The 22,341-nt window shown below is 45.9% G+C and overlaps 1 protein-coding gene across 3 annotated transcripts in view; it reads left to right on the forward strand.

The window, feature by feature from the left end:
• The window catches only part of traf3 (TNF receptor-associated factor 3), an 84,799-nt gene that overhangs the window by 1,557 nt on the left and 60,901 nt on the right, over nt 1–22,341 (forward strand). Inside the window, exons 2-3 of one of the 3 annotated variants that reach the window (XM_055641184.1) lie at nt 9,216–9,362; nt 10,028–10,144. The exons of 1 other annotated variant lie outside the window; for it this stretch is intronic. The gene's annotated coding sequence lies outside the window, so the exon portion shown is untranslated. The remainder of the gene's footprint in view (nt 1–9,215; nt 9,363–10,027; nt 10,145–22,341) is intronic. One more of the 3 variants, XM_055641182.1, reaches the window with a different exon arrangement.

The raw sequence follows: 22,341 nt of genomic DNA on the forward strand, positions 1-22,341 counted from the left end.
CAGGCAGCATCATTGGAGTCTGAAAAAGGGTCTCGACCTGAAACGTCGCCTATTGCTTCTCTCCAGAGATGCTGCCTGCCCCGCGGAGTTACTCCAGCATTGTACGTCCATCTCTGGACAACGTGGATGGGTGACGTTTCATGTTGGGACCCTTCTTCAGACCAAGGAAGGACACAGAGTGCTGGAGTAACTCAGCGGGTCAGGCAGCATCTGTGGAGAACATGGATAGGTGACGTTTCACAGAGTGCTGGAGTAACTCAGCGGGTCAGGCAGCACCTGTGGAGAACATGGATAGGTGACGTTTCACAGAGTGCTGGAGTAACTCAGCGGGTCAGGCAGCACCTGTGGAGAACATGGATAGGTGACGTTTCACAGAGTGCTGGAGTAACTCAGTGGGTCAGGCAGCGTCTGTGAAGAACATGGATAGGTGACGTTTCACAGAGTGCTGTGATGTAATCTGGGTCTCTGGCGAGTGTGTTAGATGCTCTACGTGTGAGTTAGTGGCTCTACCTGCTGCGCTTAATATCCCAGTCAACTTGATCACTAACTAGGAAACTTGGTGAGAATGTGCGTGTCTCTAGATTCTGGAGCACGGGCAGGATGTGGTAGTTTCCGTGTGAATAAGTACATTTCTCCTGGGTTCACGAGTAGACACGATGAACACAGACACCAGGGTCTCCACCCAAAACGTCACCCATTCCTTCTCTCCAGAGATGCTGCCTGTCCCGCTGAGTTACTCCAGCTTTTTTGTGTCTACCTTCGGTCTAAACCAGCATCTGTCCGCAGTTCCTTCCTACACATTTCACTGTGACGATATTTAGCTGTAATAGTGGGGGACGCGCGTGGAACTTTAACCCAATATGAGTCATCGGCTTCAGGTGAGACCATTGGAAGGAAACAAACAGACTGGGTAACATATCAGAAGCAATTCTGCAGATATTCAGATTAAACTCGAAGGCAGAGAGGGCTCAGATGTGTCATTTGCCATTTTACCGTCGCTTTCCATTGCTTCCACGTTGCCTTGTCTGATTATTATTCAGCCGCGTGTAATAATCGCAGGGAAACATTTGAAGACTCAAAATATTTTTTGACTGTGACGTGTGCACTGTCATATTGCTACAGACTTTTATAAAAAAAAAATTGCAAAACTCTTGCAAAAGGTCACCTCACCTCTCGTTGTCTTCATGGGACTAATTTCTGTCTGGGTTGTGGCTAAGATTTCTTTCCAAAATTGACTATATTTAATTTTAAATCTTCACTGATCTGCAGATACGGGGAAATAGGTGGGTTTGGTGTTAGAGTAACACAATGGTAAATCGTAAGTATTTACTGAAGAGATACCATTATAATGGACAGAGCTACCTTGTAGGAATCTTATAAGTAGTTTATAACAATGAGAATAAAATTAATTGTTTGTTACTGTTGGTGGAACTTTGTAGAAGACACCCATCCACATTTACTTTAGTTTATTGCCATAGAGGGAGTGCAGAGAAGGTTCACCAGACTGATTCCTGGGATGTCAGGACTGTCTTATGAAGAAAGACTGGATAGACTTGGTTTATACTCTCTAGAATTTAGGAGATTGTAGAGGGGATCTTATAGAAACTTACAAAATTCTTAAGGGGTTGGACAGGCTAGATGCAGGAAGATTGTTCCCGATGTTGGGAAAGTCCAGGACAAGGGGTCACAGCTTAAGGATAAGGGGGAAATCCTTTAAAACCGAGATGAGAAGAACTTTTTTCACACAGAGAGTGGTGAATCTCTGGAACTCTCTGCCGCAGAGGGTAGTCGAGGCCAGTTCATTGGCTATATTTAAGAGGGAGTTAGATGTGGCCCTTGTGGCTAAGGGCATCAGAGGGTATGGAGAGAAGGCAGGTACAGGATACTGAGTTGGATGATCAGCCATGATCATATTGAATGGCGGTGCAGACTCGAAGGGCCGAATGGCCTACTCCTGCACCTAATTTCTATACTTAGTTTAGTGATACAGCGTGGAAACAGGCCCTTTGGCCCACCGAGTCTGTGACGACCAGCGATCCCCGCACACTAACACTATCCTACACACACAATTTGCAATTATACCAAGCTGATTAACCTACAAACCTGCATGTCTTTGCAGTGTGGGGGGGAAACTAGAGCACTCGGAGAAAATCTACGTGGTCATAGACATTAGGTGCAGGAGTAGGCCATTTGGCCCTTCGAGCCAGCACTGCCATTCAATGTGATCATGGCTGATCATAGGGAGAAAGTACAAACTCTCTACAGACAGCACCCGTGGTCAGGATCGAACCCCGGTCTCTGGTGCTGTGGGCAGCAACTCCACCACTGCTATCTCGGCCATTTAGTGGCAGGAAAATTAAATCGTTAAATAGTGTTGTCCCCGTTATTGTCACCTGCAACATGGTACAGTGAAAAGCTTTTTGTTGCCTGCTAACCAGCCAGCGGAAAGACAATACATGATTACAATCAAGCCATCCACAGTGTACAGGTACAGGATAAAGGGAAATAGCTGCTTGTCGGAGTGATATCAAATGGCCTAAGATTATTATTTTTAATTGAATATATATTTTGAACAATAATAATATAAGCGTGAGTATAAATGAGCAGAGCACTGGCTAAGTGATGTACCTCCCAGGAAATTGCAGACTTAGTGAATTACCTTTTTAAAAAGGAAATGCATCGTAATTAATATTAGCATTTTAAATAGAGTTATACAGCATGGAAACAGGCCCTTCGGCCTAACTTGCCCACACCGACCAACATGCCCTTCTACACTAGTCCCACCTGCACATATCCCTCTAAACCCATCCTATCCATGTACCTGTCTAACTGTTTCTTAAACGTTGGGATAGTCCCAGCCTCAACTACCTCCTCTGGCAGCTCGTTCCATACACCCACCACCCTTTGTGTGAAAAAAGTTACCCCTCAGATTCCTATTAAATATTTGCCCCCTCACCTTAAACCTTTGTCCTCTGGTCCTCGATTCCCCTATCTGAGCAAAAGACTCTGTGTATCTACCCAATCTGTTCCTCTCATGATTTTGTACACCTATAAGATCATCCCTCATCCTCCCGTGCTCCAAGGAATAGAGACCCAGCCTACACAACCTCTCCCTGTAGCTCACACCCTCTAGTCCTGGCAACATCCTCGTAAACCTTCTCTGCGCCCTTTCCAGCTTGTCAACATCTTTCCCCTGTGTGCAATAAGGGGGGATTAAGTCTATTTGTTATTTATCCGTGCAATTGCATTTAAATTTACAAAGTTAGCCTGTTCTCAGTTTCAGGGCCTCGGGGAATGGGGGAGATTTTGTAAACAAGTAACTGGAGTAAATAATTTTTTTTAATGGATATGTGAACTAAAACAAAGTGGTGGAATTGTGGAAACAAGGAACTGTAGATGCTGGTTTACCAAGGAAAGTCACAAAGCGCTGGAGTAATCCTGCGCGTCAGGGAGTATCTCTGGAGAATGGTCGGCACGGTGGCCCAGCGGTAGAGTTGCTGCTTTACAGTGCTTGCAGCGGCAGGGACCCGGGTTCGATCCCGACTATGGGTGCTGTCTGTATGGAGTTTGTACGTTCTCCCCGTGACCATGTGGGTTTCTCCGAGATCTTCGGTTTCCTCCCACACACCAAAGACGGGCAGGTTTGTAGGACAATTGGCTTGGTATAAGTGTAAACTGTCCCTAGTGTGTGTAGGGTAGTGTTAGTGTGCGGGGATCGCTGGGCGGTGTGGACTCGGTGAGCTGAAGGGCCTGTTGTACTCCACGCTGTATCTCTAAACTAATGTAAATGTGGATGGGTGACGTTTGTGGTCCAGATCTTTGTTCCGTGCTGGAAAGACACAAGAGGTCAGGCAGCATCTGCGTGGGGTGAACAAGAAGCAGTGTGTCAGACTGAAGCCCCATCACCAAAAGTGGAATCTCCGGAGTTTCTGTATCTCGGTTCCAACAAAGGATCTTTACACTTGAATCATAAATGTTATAGTTTACATACCGGTTGCTCTGATATTGAGACAGTCGAATAACACTGTAGGTGGTGATGATGAGAAGGTTGATAGTGAGTGGGGCAGAGTTAAAAGGTCTAGCCCTCTTGTTTCCCTCTCCACTGACTCCCAGTCTGAAGAAGGTTCCCCACCCTTCAACAAAGCTGACAAGTGCCTGAAGAAGGGTCTCGACCCATTCCTTCTCTCCAGAGATGCTGCCTGTCCCGCTGAGTTACTCCAGCTTTTTGTGTCTCTCTTATGTGTAAAGGATGTTTAACTTGGGTCATAGAAACATAGAAACATAGAAAATAGGTGCAGGAGTAGGCCATTCGGCCCTTCGAGCCTGCACCGCCATTCAATATGATCATGGCTGATCATCCAACTCAGTATCCCGTACCTGCCTTCTCTCCATACCCCCAATCCCCTTAGCCACAAGGGCCACATCTAACTCCCTCTTAAATATAGCCAATGAACTGGCCTCAACTACCCTCTGTGGCAGAGAGTTCCAGAGATTCACCACTCTCTGTGTGAAAAAAGTTCTTCTCATCTCGGTTTTAAAGGATTTCCCCCTTATCCTTAAGCTGTGACCCCTTGTCCTGGACTTCCTCAACATTGGGAACAATCTTCCTGCATCTAGCCTGTCCAACCCCTTAAGAATTTTGTAAGTTTCTATAAGATCCCCTCTCAATCTCCTAAATTCTAGAGAGTATAAACCAAGTCTATCCAATCTTTCTTCATAAGACAGTCCTGACATCCCAGGAATCAGTCTGGTGAACCGTCTCTGCACTCCCTCTATGGCAATAATGTCCTTCCTCAGATTTGGAGACCAAAACTGTACGCAATACTCCAGGTGTGGTCTCACCAAGACCCTGTACAACTGCAGTAGAACCTCCCTGCTCCTATACTCAAATCCTTTTGCAATGAAAGCTAACATACCATTCGCTTTCTTTACTGCCTGCTGCACCTGCGTGCCTACCTTCAATGACTGGTGTACCATGACACCCAGGTCTCGCAGCATCACCCCCTTTCCCAATCGGCCACCATTGCCCTAGCAGATGTGTAGTGAAGTGGTCAGTGTACATGCCACACGTGGACTCTAGTGCTGGCAAGGGTGTGAATGTCAACGGTGATTGCTGGTCACCTCATCCAAATTTGTGTGTTGGTTTGTGAGCTAACACAAGACTGTACAATGGTTATATGTAACAACATGAGGTGGTACCTAGATACCACTAATAGAGGAGAAAAATAAGGGAACGTTAACTTTCTCCACTCGCTCCAGCCGTGATGGCTCCAAGGGTTGAGGATGTTTCCCGTCAGATAGAACCACATTCATGTGTTTAAGAGGGAACTGCAGATGCTGGAGAATCGAAGGTTACACAAAAAAGCTGGAGAAACTCAGCGGGTGCAGCAGCATCTATGGAGCGAAGGAAATAGGCAACGTTTCGGGCCGAAACCCTTCCTTGTAGACCCACATTCATGCCTTGCTGATGTAAATCTCTCACCTGAGATGTTGCGTTTTAGTTCTACTTTTGGCATAGATTGTAACTGTTGACTGAAAATGTGAGGAATGTAAATCGTAGAATATGTTTGTGGCCATTCGGCCCCTCTGTGCCTGTGCTGGTCATAATAGGAGCTTGTTGGGTTAACGCTGACTACACCAGGTGTGTTTAAAGTGACGGGCAGTATTAGTAGCAATGTTACAAAATTTTGAGATTTTAAAAATCAAGTCTGCAATTTATCCCATCAGATAAAGCATAACAATAAGTTTAATTTGACACCAAATTCACTTTCATATCTCAAGTATTAAAAAAGTTATGGCCATTTTCATACTCGGAAATTAGCATCTTGATTTTCAATGGACATTACAAAAAAGCTGTGATCTTGGATAATCAAAGGCCCATTTCTTAAGGAAAGATTAACATTTTTAAATAGCCTAAGTGTCCAAAGATTATTCACAAATAATTCACAATATAACATGATTTTTATATCTAATTTACATTAATTTATAGGCCAAATGGAAGGAATTTAGTGTTCAATTGCTGTAAATAAATGCCCATTTAAATCGGCTTTCTAGTGGGTTCATGTGGAACGCGCTGGTTTAGAACGTTGATAGCGCGCTGGATTAGTGCCCTCAAATGCCGAGAAAAATACTGCGGGATATAAAAAGCCCAAAATGAACTACTCGCTATAGATAACTTGATATATAGGGTTATATATATGCCCCATTTAATGTAAAAATAAGGTACATACCTTTAATTGTTTGCTTTATAAAACCCTGGGGCTGCGAGATGTTGCGGAATCAGAGAGTAATTTTAAACTATTATAACTATATTATCGAGGCCTATAAAACTAATAATACCTTTTGCGACCGGGTCTTGCAGCCATTTTTCGTTAATGATTTACTAGGCTGAACATCTGCGATTAGTACAGCCTAGTAAAAATCGCGTTTTAAACCCGCCCCCTCCAAACAGCGCCAAAATCGCGGACCTGGCTGTGGGCAGATTCCCAATGACGATTCAGGTAGGTTTTGTAACATACCTAGTATTAGTTGTGCCTGGCTTTCACATAGCAGGTCCCAGCAGGGTGGTGTAGGTCTCTGAATCGCCCCTAGAATTCCCCCTCATTACTTGATTTGGCCCCTCATTACATTTTGGAGACCTTCTGCTTCTGGCTGTTCTGCCGGTAGAGTTGCTGCCTCACAGCGCCAGAGACCAGGGTTCAATCTTGACCTCTGCTGCTGTCTGTGTGGTGTTTGCACGTTCTCCCTGCAGAGCTGCCAACTCTCACGCATTGAGCGTGAGACTCAAGCATTTCGCCCAATTCTCACGCTGATCACAGAATTTCAAAACTAATATCGACTGCATGTGTTGGAGAGCCGGGACGAGGGAGGGATAGAAGCAGAAGGGTCGGCGGGGGCAGATGCGGATGGGGAGCTGGGGCTGGCGAGTATTTCCTGCGCTGGCGAGTGGCTCGCTGCAGCTCTGGCCATGGAGCAGCCTCAGTGCAAGAGTCCCGGGCCATCGGAAGCATTGCGCCGCTGCCGTGAGAGTCTCTGTGCCGAATTCGCCCTGATGGACCAGGCTGTAGCTCGGTGCATCCTGGAGGACAACCAGGGGCTGCTGGAAGTAGGTACCAAGCACTGGGTAGAAACGGTGGAAGATAGTGGACTTCAAATGGGGGTGGTTGGTGAAAGCATCCTGCTTGCCTGCTAGATTTTCACTTACTGTAACTGCAGGGAAAATGTTCCCGATTTTGGGGGAGTTCAGAACCATGGGTCATAGTTTAAGAATAAGGTGTAGGCCATTTAGGACTGAGATGAGGACAAACTTTCTTCACCCAGAGAGTTGTGAATCTGTGGAATTCTCTGCCACAGAAGGCAGTGCAGGCCAATTCACTGGATGTTTTCAAGAGAGAGTTACATTTAGTTCTTGGGGCTAACGACATCAAGGGATATGGGGAAAAACAGGAAAGAGGTGCTGATTTTAGATGAATAGCCATGATCATATTGAATGGCAGTGCTGGCTCGAAGGGCCGATGGCCTATTCCTGCACCTATTTTCTATGTTTCTATGCTTGAGTATATGGCAATAAAACCCGACCACTTGATTTTGAAGCATTCATGCATGGTGGACGTATAATGTAGTCATAGAGTGATACAGTGTGAAAACAGGCCCTTCGGCGCAACTTGCCCACACCCGCCAACATGTCCCAGCTACGCTACCTGCTTTTGGTCCATACCTCCAAACCTGTCCTATCCATGTATCAGTCTAACTGTTTATTAAATGTTGGGATGGTCCCTGCCTCAACTACCTCCTCTGGCAGCTTGTTCCATTCACCCACCACCCTTTGTGTGGATAAAGTTACCTCTTAAAAAGTTACCTCTTAAAAATACTTCAAACAAAAAACATTGAAATCATACTTCTACAATGCACTAAAACATGATTTTAATACGTCAAATTTCAAAAAGTCCCTACTGTGGGAGGGGGACACCCCCCTCCCACACCATCCCCCCACTCGGTCAGTCCACTGCCTCGCTGGGTACCCCCAAAGCCAGTGATCAGTGGCTCACCCCCCCACCTTCAAAAACGCTCTGTGGCCCCTGGTTCAGGCAGAGGGCACTGCCAGATGTGAGTGGGGAACTGAGGCCAGTTGTCCGTGATGTCTGGATCCTAATGCTCAGCGCTTCGTATTTCGGAGTTGGCTAATGTTATTGATTTGTAATTAGCCTGGTTTGTAATTAGTTGGCAAAACCTTACTTTATTAATCTGGAATATCCAGGGGGATGGGATAAGTGTAATATTAAAGTGACATGCAAGGTGTCAGGCTGTCTGTCTCAACATACAGCCCCGATAACCCCCGATAAGGCCCTGCCCCACTTGCGTGGTCGCGTTGAGGTGCACGGGTATCGTGTGGCTGCGCGGGGCCGGTATGGAGTTGAGAAGCGCGGAGGGGTATGGAGTTGTGCGCGGTATCACGTGGCGCTGGGATTTTGTACTGAACTAAATCTACGTGCGCCACCGGCCTGTCTGCCTGCGTAAGCACGCAGGCGTATTGCGGTCGCACGCAAGCGTCTTGATGTCGTACGCGTAGCGCGTGGCGTTGCGTGATGACATCACCGCGTGAAGCCCAAAATCAGTCTGCCCGCCCTTTTCACGTCAGTAATAAAAGCGTGCGCGATTTGAAAATCCTCACTGCACTCACCGCGTTTCTTGCCTCCAACTCAGTGCCTGTTCAGCAATGATAGTTTCAGGACCTATCTCAACACAATTAAGTAGAGTTATGAACATCAATTTTAACATGTAGGATAGATCTTGCTAGCTAATGCCAGTACTTCTGCAAGGAACTGCCAGTTTCAACCTTTTAAAAAGCTGGAGGCCCAAGATCCATGTATTCCCTCCACATATATCCTAAACTCAATGACTGATTTGGAACGCTGAATGTAGAAACAAGGAAAAAAGAACAAAGAGCTCAACAGGTCATCCTCAGCATTGTTTCTCCCTAAGCAAACGCCATCATAAAATGATTCACTATTCATCCATCTCATTGCTTTCTATGTGTAGTAAGGAACTGCAGATGCGGGTTTAAAATGAAGATAGACACAAAAAGCTGGAGTGACTCAGCGGGTCAGACAGCATCTCTGGAGAAAAGGAATAGGTGACGTTTCGGGTCGTGACCCTTCTTTTGTTTCTTGTTGTTTTGTATCTGTATCTCTTCCATGATGATGATGGAATAACAGCCTGCAACCCCCTTTATGTGCGTAAACGACGTCACGGGCTGTGTGACGCATGGAGATGCGCGAAGGTTGTGTGACCTTCTGTCCTGTCGCGGCAATCGCAAGCAAGTGGGACAGGCCCTTTACTCCCTTCAGTTAAATATTGGGAAGGTAACATTTTTGTCATTTGCCACTCAACTATTATGTTTGATTACCTCACTGACTAATTCTAACCCCCCCCCCCCCCCCCCCAATTTCCTTGACAGGTTGAATAGAAATGTCCCCAATCTTGTTTTATTAATTGAACACGTAGATGAGCACCCTCAAGGAGTGTAATCAGATGGAAACTGATTCAGATGCGATGTTTAAGAGCTTATTCAAAGAAGGGGCATATTTTAAAGGAGTGACAGAGATACCTGCAGGGGAATGTGTGAGGAGGTTATTATTTGTCTTTAGTTTTAGCTTGAACCAGGACATCTGAAAATTCAAAGTTTAATATAATAATTGTGCTGATACTGACTCCAACCAACCACGTAATGAATATCATCCATTCTGGAGGTTTTATTTTTCTGATGCCATTTAAGCTCACTTGGATTTCAATTACTTCAATGTAAAAGTAATTGGGAATGGGGAGCATTGGAACAAGAATTTGCCCATGGTACATCTTAACTGTAATATAATAATGTATGCACGTTGGTAGGTGCAATCAAAACAAAGGTCTTTTTTTTATCATTGTTGTGTTATGAATACCAGAGAAAATATTATGTACTCTCAAGATCACATTAAATAGAATATTATTGCTTAAATATATATTGTTATTGGACTTTGCATTTCAGAAAAGTCCCAGGTCAGAGGAAGACAGCAAAATACTGAAAATATTGAGGGTGAAAATGACTTCAGGACAGTTTGTTAGAAAAATGAAGGAAATGGTAACAGAATACTTATACAGCTGAGTGAGTATAATTTTATAGATGAGAAATTGTGTTCAACCAATTGATGACTTTGACAAAGTAACTAGGATGTTAGATAACAATGAAGCCAATGGATGTAGCAAATTTTGTTATCCATAATTTGGTCCTTGAAGTGCCGCATAAAAGATTACCGCATTAGATAAGCACCTGTGGACTTGAACGTAATGGGTTAAGTCCAGGGGGTCAGATATGGGGCTTTATGTGTGGGCCAGATATATTGTCAGTGCAGAGGGGCTCGGAGCAAGGCCATGTGTGCATCCAGAGTTAAGGTCTGGAATAGTACTAGGTGTGCAGTCAAAGCTGGGACAATGGGAGTGTTCAGCACTGGGAACCTAAGCAGGTAAGCAACTATGATCAAGGTAAAATAGGGGGCCAGGTGTAAGGCTGGACTCGGGGTCAGGAATGAGAGAAGGTATGCAACTGGAGGCAGGGTCAGGAGTAGTACCAGGTGTGCAGTGACCTAGGTTGGTCAACATGGGCCAAGTGTTTGAATATAATCTGATTTCCATACATGAATATACTAAGATCATTCATGTGCTGCATCTGTTGTTCAGAGCCTGGCTCTACTGTGGAATGTAATTTAGCCTAACCTTATTCATAGCTAATCCAATTTAAAGCATAAATATTGCATTCAAGTATGTTAAAAGACTTGCTACGGTATACAATACAATAGATGTATTTTTATCAATCATGCACCAGATTCCACAATTTCAAGCTGAGAAATGCAAAAACTCCGTACCAATGGGAGGGGGGACACCCCGCTCCCACCCTCGGTCGCTACACCCCCTCGGGCTTGGTCTCGTCCAATTTCTCACTCCCAACTCTCACCCAATGTTGGCAGTCCTGTCCCTGTGACCGCCCTGGTTTCCTCCCGCACTCCACAGACGTGCGGGTTTGTAGGTTAATTGGCTTCTGTAAATGATCCCTGGTGTAACCTTTGTAACAGTTCCTCTCATGTGTAGGGTGGATGAGAAAGTGGGATAACACACAACTGGTGTGAACAGGTGATTGATGTGTGGACTGAGGGACCTGTATCCATGCTGCATTTCTAAACTAAACCAAAAAATATTGCTATATTCTTCAGCACGGTGGTTGTGATTTTTAAGTAGTTTTGGTATGTAAGAGATTTACTCTCAAATACTTTAGTGCAGATGAGAATTTCAAGTAACTGCCGATCTGCGGTGAGCATGGAATATCCTCTAGTGAAAGGGATGCATGGCATTGGAATGGCAGCAGCAAGGTAGATTGCAACATTTAAGAAGCATTTAGACTGCTACATGGATAGGACAGGTTTAGAGGGACACGGTATGTGATGGGATTAGTGTAGTTGGGACATGTTGGTCGGTGTGGGCAAGTTGGACCGAGAGGCTTTATCTCTCTATAATTCTAGTTCAGTTTAATAATGTCACGTTAGTAAGGTACAGAGAAAAGCTTTTTCGTTATATGCCATCCATTCTCCGAAAAGACAATACACGATTCAATCAAACCGTCCATAGTGTACAGATACAGGATCAAGTGAAAAAGTCCAGTAAAGTCTGATTAAAGATAGTCTGAGGATCTCCAATGAGGTAGATGGGAGGTCAGGACTGCTCTCTAGTTGGTGGTGGGATGGTTCAGTTGCCTGATAACAGCTGGGAAGAAACTGCCCCTGAAACTGGAGGTGTGCGTTTTCACACTTCTGTACCTCTTGCTTGATGGGAGAGGGGAGAAAAGGGAGTGAGCGGGGTGAGACTGGTCCTTGATTAGGAAGAGAGGTTGGTTTGTGTGATGGTCTTCACTGGATGTGTCATAAGGAACTGCAGATGCTGGTTTAAACTGAAGATAGACACGAAAAGCTGGAGTAACTCAGCGGGACAGGCAGCATCGCTGGAGAAAAGGAATAGATGACGTTTTGGGTCGAGACCCTTCTTCAGACCTTTACTGGGTAATGGTTGTGACCCAAATATTCCCTGTGGCGTCAATTCGAATAATTTGCATGCTAAATACTGGAATGAAATATTCTCACACCTATCTTAATCACATCCAATACTTTGACCAAAGACTCTGTGCATCTACCTGTTCTTTTCCTCTCATGATGGAAGTTGGGATGTAATGTTAAAATTGTACAAGGCATTGGTGAGGTCAAATCTGGAGTATGGTGTACAATTTTGGTCACCTAATTATAGGAAGGATGTCAACAAAATAGAGAGAGTACAGAGGAGATTTACTAGAATGTTGCCTGGGTTTCAGCAACTAAGTTACAGAGAAAGGTTGAACAAGTTAGGGCTTTATTCTTTGGAGCGCAGAAGGTTAAGGGGGGACTTGATAGAGGTTTTTCAAATGATGAGAGGGATAGACAGAGTTGACGTGGAAAAGCTTTTCCCACTGAGAGTAGGGAAGATTCAAACAAGGGGACATGACTTGAGAATTAAGGGACTGAAGTTTAGGGGTAACATGAGGGGGAACTTCTTTACTCAGAGAGTGGTAGCTGTGTGGAATGAGCTTCCAGTGAAGGTGGTGGAGGCAGGTTCGTTTTTATCATTTAATAATAAATTGGATAGTTATATGGATGGGAAGGGAATGGAGGGTTATGGTCTGAGCGCAGGTAGATGGGACTAGGGGAGATTATGTGTTCGGCATGGACTAGAAGGGTCGAGATGGCCTGTTTCCGTGCTGTAATTGTTATATGGTTTATATGATGTTGTTCACCTCTACAAACAAGATCAATTAAGTTGTCTGTCCTCACATTAAAAAGTGCATTTTAGCTGGGTAATATCAGCGAAGGTTCGGCCAGTGCCTACGCTGGTGAAGGTGTTGTCGGACTTAAGGGCCTGTCCCACTGTACGAGTTTACCCAAGAGCTCCCCCCCCCCCCCCCCCCCCCCCCCCCCCCCCCCCCGAAAAAAAAAAAAAATCAAACTCGTGGTAAGTACGTTGAATGTACGTCGGAGCTCGTGGGTGTCTCGTAGCGGCTCGTAACGCTAACGGCAGGCACTTGGGGAACGCGGAAACTCGTGAAGTTTTTTCAACAGTGTGAAAAATTTCCAAGAGTAAAAAAATACTCATGATGAAGTACCACGAGTTTGATATTTTTTTAAACTCGGGAGAGCTCTTGGGTAAACTTGCATCGTGGGACAGGGGCTAAAGACATGGTTTGTGCTGGTGTAGGTGAGGCCTACACCAGTACTACACCACACTATGTTTCATGGTCATAGAAACATAGAAATTAGGTGCAGGAGTAGGCCATTCGGCCCTTCGAGCCTGCACCGTCATTCAATATGATCATGGCTGATCATCCAACTCAGTATCCCATCCCTGCCTTCTCTCCATACCCCTGATCCCTTTAGCCACAAGGGCCACATCTAACTCCCTCTTAAATATAGCCAATGAACTGGCCTCAACTACCCTCTGCGGCAGAGAATTCCACAGATTCACCACTCTCTGTGTGAAAAAAGTTTTCCTCATCTCAGTCCTAAAAGATTTCCCCCTTATCCTTAAACTATGACCCCTTGTCCTGGACTTCCCCAACATCGGGAACAATCTTCCTGCATCTAGCCTGTCCAACCCCTTAAGAATTTTGTAAGTTTCTATAAGATCCCCCCTCAATCTTCCAAATTCTAGCGAGTACAAGCCGAGTCTATCCAGTCTTTCTTCATATGAAAGTCCTGACATCCCAGGAATCAGTCTGGTGAACCTTCTCTGTACTCCCTCTCTGGCAAGAGTGTCTTTCCTCAGATTTAGAGACCAAAACTGTACGCAATACTCCAGGTGTGGTCTCACCAAGACCCTGTAATCACCAAGACTCATGTAGTCTAGGAAGCAGGAGAATCGTGTAGCTTCATAACTGCTACTCTTGAGTTGAAATGCTTCAAGACGCTTCTTCATGTGAGGACAGGCAGACAACTGCAATGATCTTGTAGAGGTGATCAACATCATGAGAGGAATAGACGCACAGAGGCTCTTGCCCACAGTAGGGGAATTGGGAATCAGAGGACATAGGTTTATTGTGAGAGGGGAAAGATTTCAAGAAATCTGTGGGGTAACTTTTCTCGTCAAGGGGTGGTTGGTGTATGGAACGAGCTGCCGGAGGAGGTCGTTGAGGCAGGGACTATCGCAATGTTTATGAAACAGTAAGACAGGTACGTGGATAGGACAGGTTTGGATGGATATAGAGCAGACGTGGGGAGGTGGGACCAGTGTGGATGGGGCATGTTGGTCAGTGTGGCCATGTTGGGCTGAAGGGCCTTTTTCACACTGTATCACTCTATGCAGCAGTTGAAAGAGAAATGATACAAAGTGCTGGAGTAACTCAGCAGGTCAGGCAGCATCTGTGGAGAACATGGATAGGTGACGTTTCACAGAGTGCTGGAGTAACTCAGCGGGTCAGGCAGCATCTGTGGAGAACATGGATAGGTGACGTTTCACAGAGTGCTGGAGTAACTCAGCGGGTCAGGCAGCATCTGTGGAGAACATGGAATGGTGACGTTTCACAGAGTGCTGGAGTAACTCAGAGGGTCAGGCATTCTCCAGCACTTTGTGTGTATCTTTCATGTCTTTAGTTTAGTTTAGTGTAGAGATACAACGCAGAAACAGGCCCTTCGGCCCACCATTCGCCCTTTTCCGACAGCATTTCAACCTGCTGTTACTACCCTTTCTGTAAATGCTCCCAGCGAGGGGGGAAATACTGTTCTCTTTCTAGATCTGTACAGGTTTCAGGCAGGACGGTGAAACAGAAGCAAGGATAGTTCAGTTTAGTTTATTGTCACGTGTACCGAGGTACAGTGAAAAGCTTTTTTGTTGCATGCTATCCAGTCAGCAGAAAGACAAAGCATGATTGCAATCGAGCCATTTACAGTGTGCAGGTACAGGATAAAGGGAATAATGTTCAGTGCAAGATAAAGTCCGATTAAAGATAGTTTGAGGGTGACCAATGAGGTAGATAGTAGTTCAGTACTGGTTGTGGTGGGATGATTCAGTTGCCTGGTACGGCTGGTAACGGCTGGGATGAAACTGTCCCTGAATCTGGAGGTGTGTTTTCACATTTTTACACATTTTGCCTAATGGTGAAAGTCTCTGCCTCAGAGGGCAGTGGAGGCCAAGTCACTGGATGGATTTAAGAGAGAGTTAGATAGAGCTCTAGTGGCTAGTGGAGTCAAGGGATATGGGGAGAAGGCAGGCACGGGTTATTGATTGGGGACGATCAGCCATGATCACAATGAATGGCGATGCTGACTCCTCCTGCACCTATTATCTATGTTTCTATTGTCTTTGAAATGCTCTTTGTCAAAGAGTGGTGGAAACAAGGTCTTTAAATGTTTGTAGGGATAGATGGAGCACAGCACCCTGGCCATGCTGTCATCTCACTCCTGCCATCGGGACTCTGGAAACTGACATCAAGGTTGAGGAACAGCTTCTTCCCAACACCCATCGGACATTACTCACGGCATGATGTAATTACACATGTAATTAAACTTTGGGCTTGGTTGTGTTATTTTTGGCACTAAATAGTTTTTTTAATCTATTGAAGTTTTTTTAATGTGTGTTTATTATATTATCAACCCAGTGGCATGATTATTAACTTCTCTAATTCCAAGTAACCCTTGCATTCCCTCTTTCTCCATCCCTTCCCACCAGCTTCAAAGTCATCTTGTTGTTCAAAGTCTCATTGTTCTCCCTTCGGCCACAGTTAACAATGGCCAGTTTCCTTCATCAGCGTTACTTTTTTGCATATCTTTCCTTCATTTGTTCTATATCTCTCTACATCACCGTCTATACCTCTCGTTTCCCTTTCCCCTGACTCTCAGTCGGAAGAAGGGTCTCGACCCGAAACGTCACCTATTCTTTCCCTCCAGAGATGCTGCCTGACCCGCTGAGTTACTCCAGCATTTTGTGTTTATCGAAGGAGTACTGCATTAACAGATTGTGCTGCGACAAGTACAAATGTTATTGCTCCGTTTTGATGCATATAACAGTGAAGCATTCTTGATTCCTGACCAAGTGAAGCAACCATGTTAGCTGAGGTTGGGTGGACAGGTTGCATGCCTGCAGTTTCAATAGAGGAAGCATGATGGGGATCTGATAACTGGGAATATTTCACTTGCAGAAAGGTTCCAGCAACAGTGCAGCCACTGTATATGTACAACATCACTGGAGATTATTAGTATTTGTTATTAGTTACTATTGTCACAGGCAATGCAGTACAGTGATTGCTATATCAGCAGATATTGCCATACATGAGCTAGGTAGAGCAAAATAGTAAATTGTCCCGTGTACCGAGGTACAGTGAAAGGCTTTTTTGTTGCGTGCTATCCAGTCAGCGGAGAGACCCGGTGGCTCAGCACTTCAACTCCCCCTCCCATTCCGTATCCAACCTCTCTGTCCTGGGTCTCCTCCATGGCCAGAGCAAGTAACACCGGAAATTGGAGGAGCAGCACCTCAGATTCCGCTTGGGGAGTCTGCATCCTGGGGGCATGAACATTGAATTCTCCCAATTTTGTTAGCCCTTGCTGTCTCCTCCCCTTCCTATCTCTCCCTCAGCCCTCGGGCTCCTCCTCCTCCTTTTTCCTTTCTTCTCCCCGCCCCCATCCCCACCCCCCATCAGTCTGAAGAAGGGTTTCAGCCCGAAACGTCGCCTATTTCCTTCGCTCCATAGATGCTGCTGCACCCGCTGAGTTTCTCCAGCATTTTTGTGTACCTTTGATTTTCCAGCATCTGCAGTTCCTTCTTAAACACTATACATGATTACAATCGAGCCGTCCACAGTGTACAGATACAGGAGAAGGAGAATAACGTTTAGAGCAAGATAAAGTCCAGTAAAGTCCGATTAAAGATAGTCCGAGGATCTCAAATGAGGTAGATGGGAGGTCAGCGCTGCTCTCTAGTTGGTGATAGGATGGTTCAGTTGCCTGATAACAGCTGGGAAGAAACTGTCCCTGAATCTGGTGGTGTGCGTATACACACTTCTGTACCTCTTGCCTGATGGGAGAGGAGAGAAGACTGCAGAATATAATGTTACGGCAACCCTGAAAGTGCTGGTTCATAAACAAAATTGCAAAAGACGCAACGAGGTAGAGTGGAAGATCTGGATCACGTCAGCATTCAAGAATGGTGGTCGATTAGGTAAAGGGGAGATGCAATGTGACTGGAAGTGGCGGCACTGTTGACAGCTGCGGCTCGCCTGCAGTCCGTCTGTTTTTACTTTTTGTTTTTTGTTTTCTTCTGTCCTGTTTTAGTTAAATTTTAGTTTATTAGGTTGTGTTATGGGGGGGGGGGGGGGGGGGGAAACATGTTTTTTGTCTCTTCCTTCGGGGGAATGCGACTTTTTCTTGTCGTATCCCCCTTCTCTGCCTCCGTCTGCGCTGAGGCCTAATGGCGGTTCTACTGCAGTTGTACAGGGTCTTGGTGAGTTGAATTCCGTACAGTTTTGGTCTCCTATTCTGAGGAAGGACATTGTTGCCATAGAGGGAGTACAGAGAAGGTTCACCAGACTGATTCCTGGGGTGTCAGGACTTTCATATGAAGAAAGACTGGATAGAATCGGCTTGTACTCGCTAGAATTTAGAAGATTGAGGGGGGATCTTATAGAAGCTTACAAAATTCTTAAGGGGTTGGACAGGCTAGATGCAGGAAGATTGGTCCCGATGTTAGGGAAATCCAGAACAAGGGGTCACAGTTTAAGGATAAAGGGGAAATCTTTTAGGACTGAGATGAGAAAAACATTTTTCACACAGAGAGTGGTGAATCTGTGGAATTCTCTGCCACAAAATGTAGTTGAGGCCAGTTCATTGGCTATATTTAAGAGGGAGTTAGATGTGGCCCTTGTGGCTAAAGGGATCAGGGGGTATGGAGAGAAGGCAGGTACAGGATACTGAGTTGGATGATCAGCCATGATCATATTGAATGGCGATGCAGGCTCGAAGGGCCGAATGGCCTACTCCTGCACCTATTTTCTATGATTTTATGCAAGTCCAGTAACCAGTTGGTGATTAAGGCAACTGGGTTACCTGACATGAACTAAATTGTTGATGAGAATATTACACCAGAATCCAGGGATCCCTTTGCTTGGGAAATAACGCATGCTCAGCACTAATATATGGTCAAGTGTTTGAGAAGGAGCTTCACAGCTCCAGAGACCTGGTTTTGATCCTGACTACGGGTGCTGTCTGTGGGAGTTTCCTCCGGGTGATCCGGTTTCCTCCCACATTCCAAAGATGTGCAGGTTTGTAGATTAATTGGCTTCTGTAAATGGTAAATTATCCTTAAGGGCCTGTCCCACCAGCATGCGACCGCATGCGTCTAGCGCGACCTAACGTGGTCACTTGAGCCGTACGATCGCCGGAGCCGTATGGAGTTGTGCGGGGCTGGTCCCGACATCGCGCGGGGCTCCGAAAAACTGACACTGTCCAAATATTCCGCACGGCAACGGCCTGCCGACCCGCAGCCGCATTGAGGCCGTACGCAGCGCCTCGACGCCGTACGCAGCGTCTTGACGGCGTACGCCTAGTGCGTACCAATGTGCGATGATGTCACCGCCCAGCGTGCCGTTGCGTGATGACGTAACCGCCCGACGCCGTGCGACGTCCAAATTCAGTCGGCCCGCCTCGTGCCAAGCTGATTGGTGAGTATGATGTCGTCACCAGCCTCGCACAACTCCATACGCCTCCGCGGTTGGAAGTGGGACCGGCCCCGCGAGGCAGTACGCCTCAAGCCGCCACGTTTGGTCGCGCTAGACGCATGCAATCGCATGCTGGGGGGACAGGCCCTTTAGTGTGTGTAGGATAGTGTTGGTATGCGCGGTTGGCGGTTCGGCGTGGACGCGGCGAGCCGAAGGGCCTGTCTCTGCACCTGTACATCTTTGAGTGTAAATACTTAACGTTATAGTGGTTTTGGTTGTATTCTGAACGCTACTGAATGTGTTGGCCAGTTTCTTCATGACAAAAATTACTGGTTTATTTCCACCTCTGCCAGTAACTTCATTATATTATTAGAACCGTGACCTTTAATACTTGGGGCTCAGAATAGGAAGCTAGTATGTAAATTAGGGAGCGTAGGAAATAACTGCAGATGCTGGTTTAAACAGAAGATAGACACACAAAGCTGGAGTAACTCAGTGGGACGGGCAGCATCTCTGGAGAGAAGGAATGGGTGATGTTTTGTGTCGAGAAAAGGAAAATGAGTTATAGACAACGAAACTCAACAGAACGACAGTGAAACTAGTACAATGACTCGGGTGGGGGAGGGATGGAGAGAGAAGTTAGAGAAGTCAATATTCCTACCGCTGGGGTGTAAGCTGCCCAAGCGAAATATGAGGTGCTGTTCCTCCACTCTGCGCTGGGCCTCACTCTGACAATGGAGGAGGCCCAGGACAGAAAGGTCAGTGTGGGAATGGGAGGGGGAGTTAAAGTGTTTAGCAACCGGGAGATCATTTCGAGAGTCTTGCCCAAGCTCCTGAGACCGTGTGTGTAGTTCCCAATTGGTGGCAGACTTCGCCCAAAGAGGGGTATTCATAGACGATTTACAATAAATAGAATGACTAAAAAAACGCTGAAGGGTTTATGGGTTGTCCTGATGAAACAATATCTCAGTCAGACAATATGAAACTATAGAAACCAGGAACTGCAGATGCTGATTAAAAAAAAAAAACCCCAGTAAAAGAGGTGAATGAAACGTCACTTATTCATGAACATACCATTGGTTGTACATCAAGCAGATACTCTAACCACAATCAGTCGGAAGAAGGGTCCAGATCCCAAGCGTCACCTACAGACTGTATCTATGTTCTCCACAGATGCTGCCTGACCCGCTGAGTTACTCCAGCACTCTGTGAAACGTCACCTATCCATGTTCTCCACAGATGCTGCCTGACCCGCTGAGTTACTCCAGCACTCTGTGAAACGTCACCTATCCATGTTCTCCACAGATGCTGCCTGACCTGACCCGCTGAGTTACTCCAGCACTCTGTGAAACGTCACCTATCCATGTTCTCCAGTGATGCTGCCTGACCCGCTGAGTTACTCCAGCACTCTGTGAAACGTCACCTATCCATGTTCTCCACAGATGCTGCCTGACCCGCTGAGTTACTCCAGCACTCTGTGAAACGTCACCTATCCATGTTCTCCACAGATGCTGCCTGACCCGCTGAGTTACTCCAGCACTCTGTGAAACGTCACCTATCCATGTTCTCCACAGATGCTGCCTGACCCGCTGAGTTACTCCAGCACTCTGTGTCCTTTTATACATTAAATTATAAGTTTGTCAGCTTCTCAATTGGCAATAAGGAAATCTTCTGACGTACAGAGAATTTAACATTTATTAAATATTAAATAAGGTGGGACAGAGTTCGATCCTGACTACGAGCGCTGTATGTACGTTACCGCGTGGGGGTTTATTTTCGGGTGCTCCGGTTTCCTTCCACACTCCAAAGACGTACAGGTTCGTTGGTTAATTCACCTGGTATAAATGTAAATTGTCCCTAGTGTGTGTAGGATAGTGTTAATGTGCGGGGATCGCTGGTTGGCGTAGACTCGGTGGGCCACAGGGCCTGTTTCTGCGCTGTATCTCTAAACTAAACTATTAACTCTAGAAATACATCTTTTGGTGATGAACAAAATTATATTTACAAGTGTTGTGAAGAAGCTTTGGGAGTGATATGTAGACTGTCTGGTGAGACACCATCTTGTATGTTGCCCACCCGAGCAGTATTATTTACCAGTGTCTCGTCACTTCTCCACCCAAATAAAACTGCTCCTGCTGTCCAATGACTTTAAATTCTTATCACTTCTCCTCCCGCACTAGTTTATTTTCTCACCTTTCAATAATTCTGATTTAGTTTGGAGATACGGGGCGGAAACTGGCCCTTCGGCCCAACGGGTCCGTGCCGACCATTAACACTACCCTACTCACACCAGCTACAATTTTACACTTGTACCGAACCAACTAACCTGTACGTCTTTGGAGTGTGGGAGGAAACCGGAGTTCCCGGAGAAAACCCACGCAGGTCACGGGGAGAACGTACAAACGCCATACAGACAGCACCCGTGGTCAGGATCAAACCCGGGTCTCTGGCGCTGTGAGGCAGCAACTCTACCACTGTGCCACCGTGCCTCTGATTACAATCCCAGACTTCTCTCTTTAAATGCTGTATCATTTTCCTCCTGTGATTTCATCCACTTGACCTTGGGTGTGTATGCGGGTGTGTACAGGTGTGTATGCGGGGGTGTGTGAGTGAGAGTGAGAGAGACTGTGTGCGAGAGTGAGACAGAGTGTGTGTGTGTGTGTCAAAGAAGAGTCAAGTCAAAAGATTATTTTATTTTTCCACACTAAATTCGAGAGAGATATGGCAAGGGGGCCTCAAAATACAGCGATTGGAATAAGATTGGTGTTTAGACAGATTTTGCATAACTGGTGTTTGGTCAGAAGTCCTATAAAATGACCTTTATAAGATGTATAACGTGATAGTTATTGTTGTCTGAATGCCTGACTTTGTTTAAAACAACATTAATGAGTGGGCGACTCTTGCTATGTTGAGCCTTGTTGTTCAGTTGAAGGAGAACGTGTGTAGGAAGGAACTGCAGATGCTGATTTACACCGAAGATAGACGCAAAAAGCTGGAGTAGCATAGAAACATAGAAAATAGGCCATTCAGCCCTTCGAGCCAGCACCACCATTCAACATGATCATGGCTGATCATCCCGAATCAGTACCCCGTTCCTGCTTTCACCCCATATCCCTTGATTCCTTTGGCCCTAAGAGCTATATCCAACTCTCTCTTGAATACACCCAGTGAATTGGCTCAGAAGACTCAACGGGTCAGACAGCATCTCTGGAGAAAAGGAATAGATGACGTTTAGGTTCGGGTCTGAGGAAGGACCCGAAATGTCACAAATTCCTTTTCTCCAGGGATGCTGCCTGTTCCGCTGAGTTACTCCAGCACTTGGTGCGTATTGAAGGAAAAACTGTTTTGTTAAAAGCTGACAGCCATGCAAGTCCTGGATAATGATGTTAGAGTGAGTGCTCACTGTGACTTGGTTGTGGTTGTCAGCTAAAATCAGGCCCAGCTGGTGGGATAAGAACAAAAATCCTCTCTTTTGTTAAACCCCTGTCCCACGGTACGAGTTCATTCCAAGAGTTCTCCCGAGTTTGCCCTGATTCGAACTCGGAGATTTACGGTAACGGCCACTCGTCGGTACTCGGGGATCTCGT

This window comes from Leucoraja erinacea, chromosome 9 (genome assembly GCF_028641065.1).
Source record: "Leucoraja erinacea ecotype New England chromosome 9, Leri_hhj_1, whole genome shotgun sequence".
NCBI lineage: Eukaryota > Metazoa > Chordata > Chondrichthyes > Rajiformes > Rajidae > Leucoraja > Leucoraja erinaceus.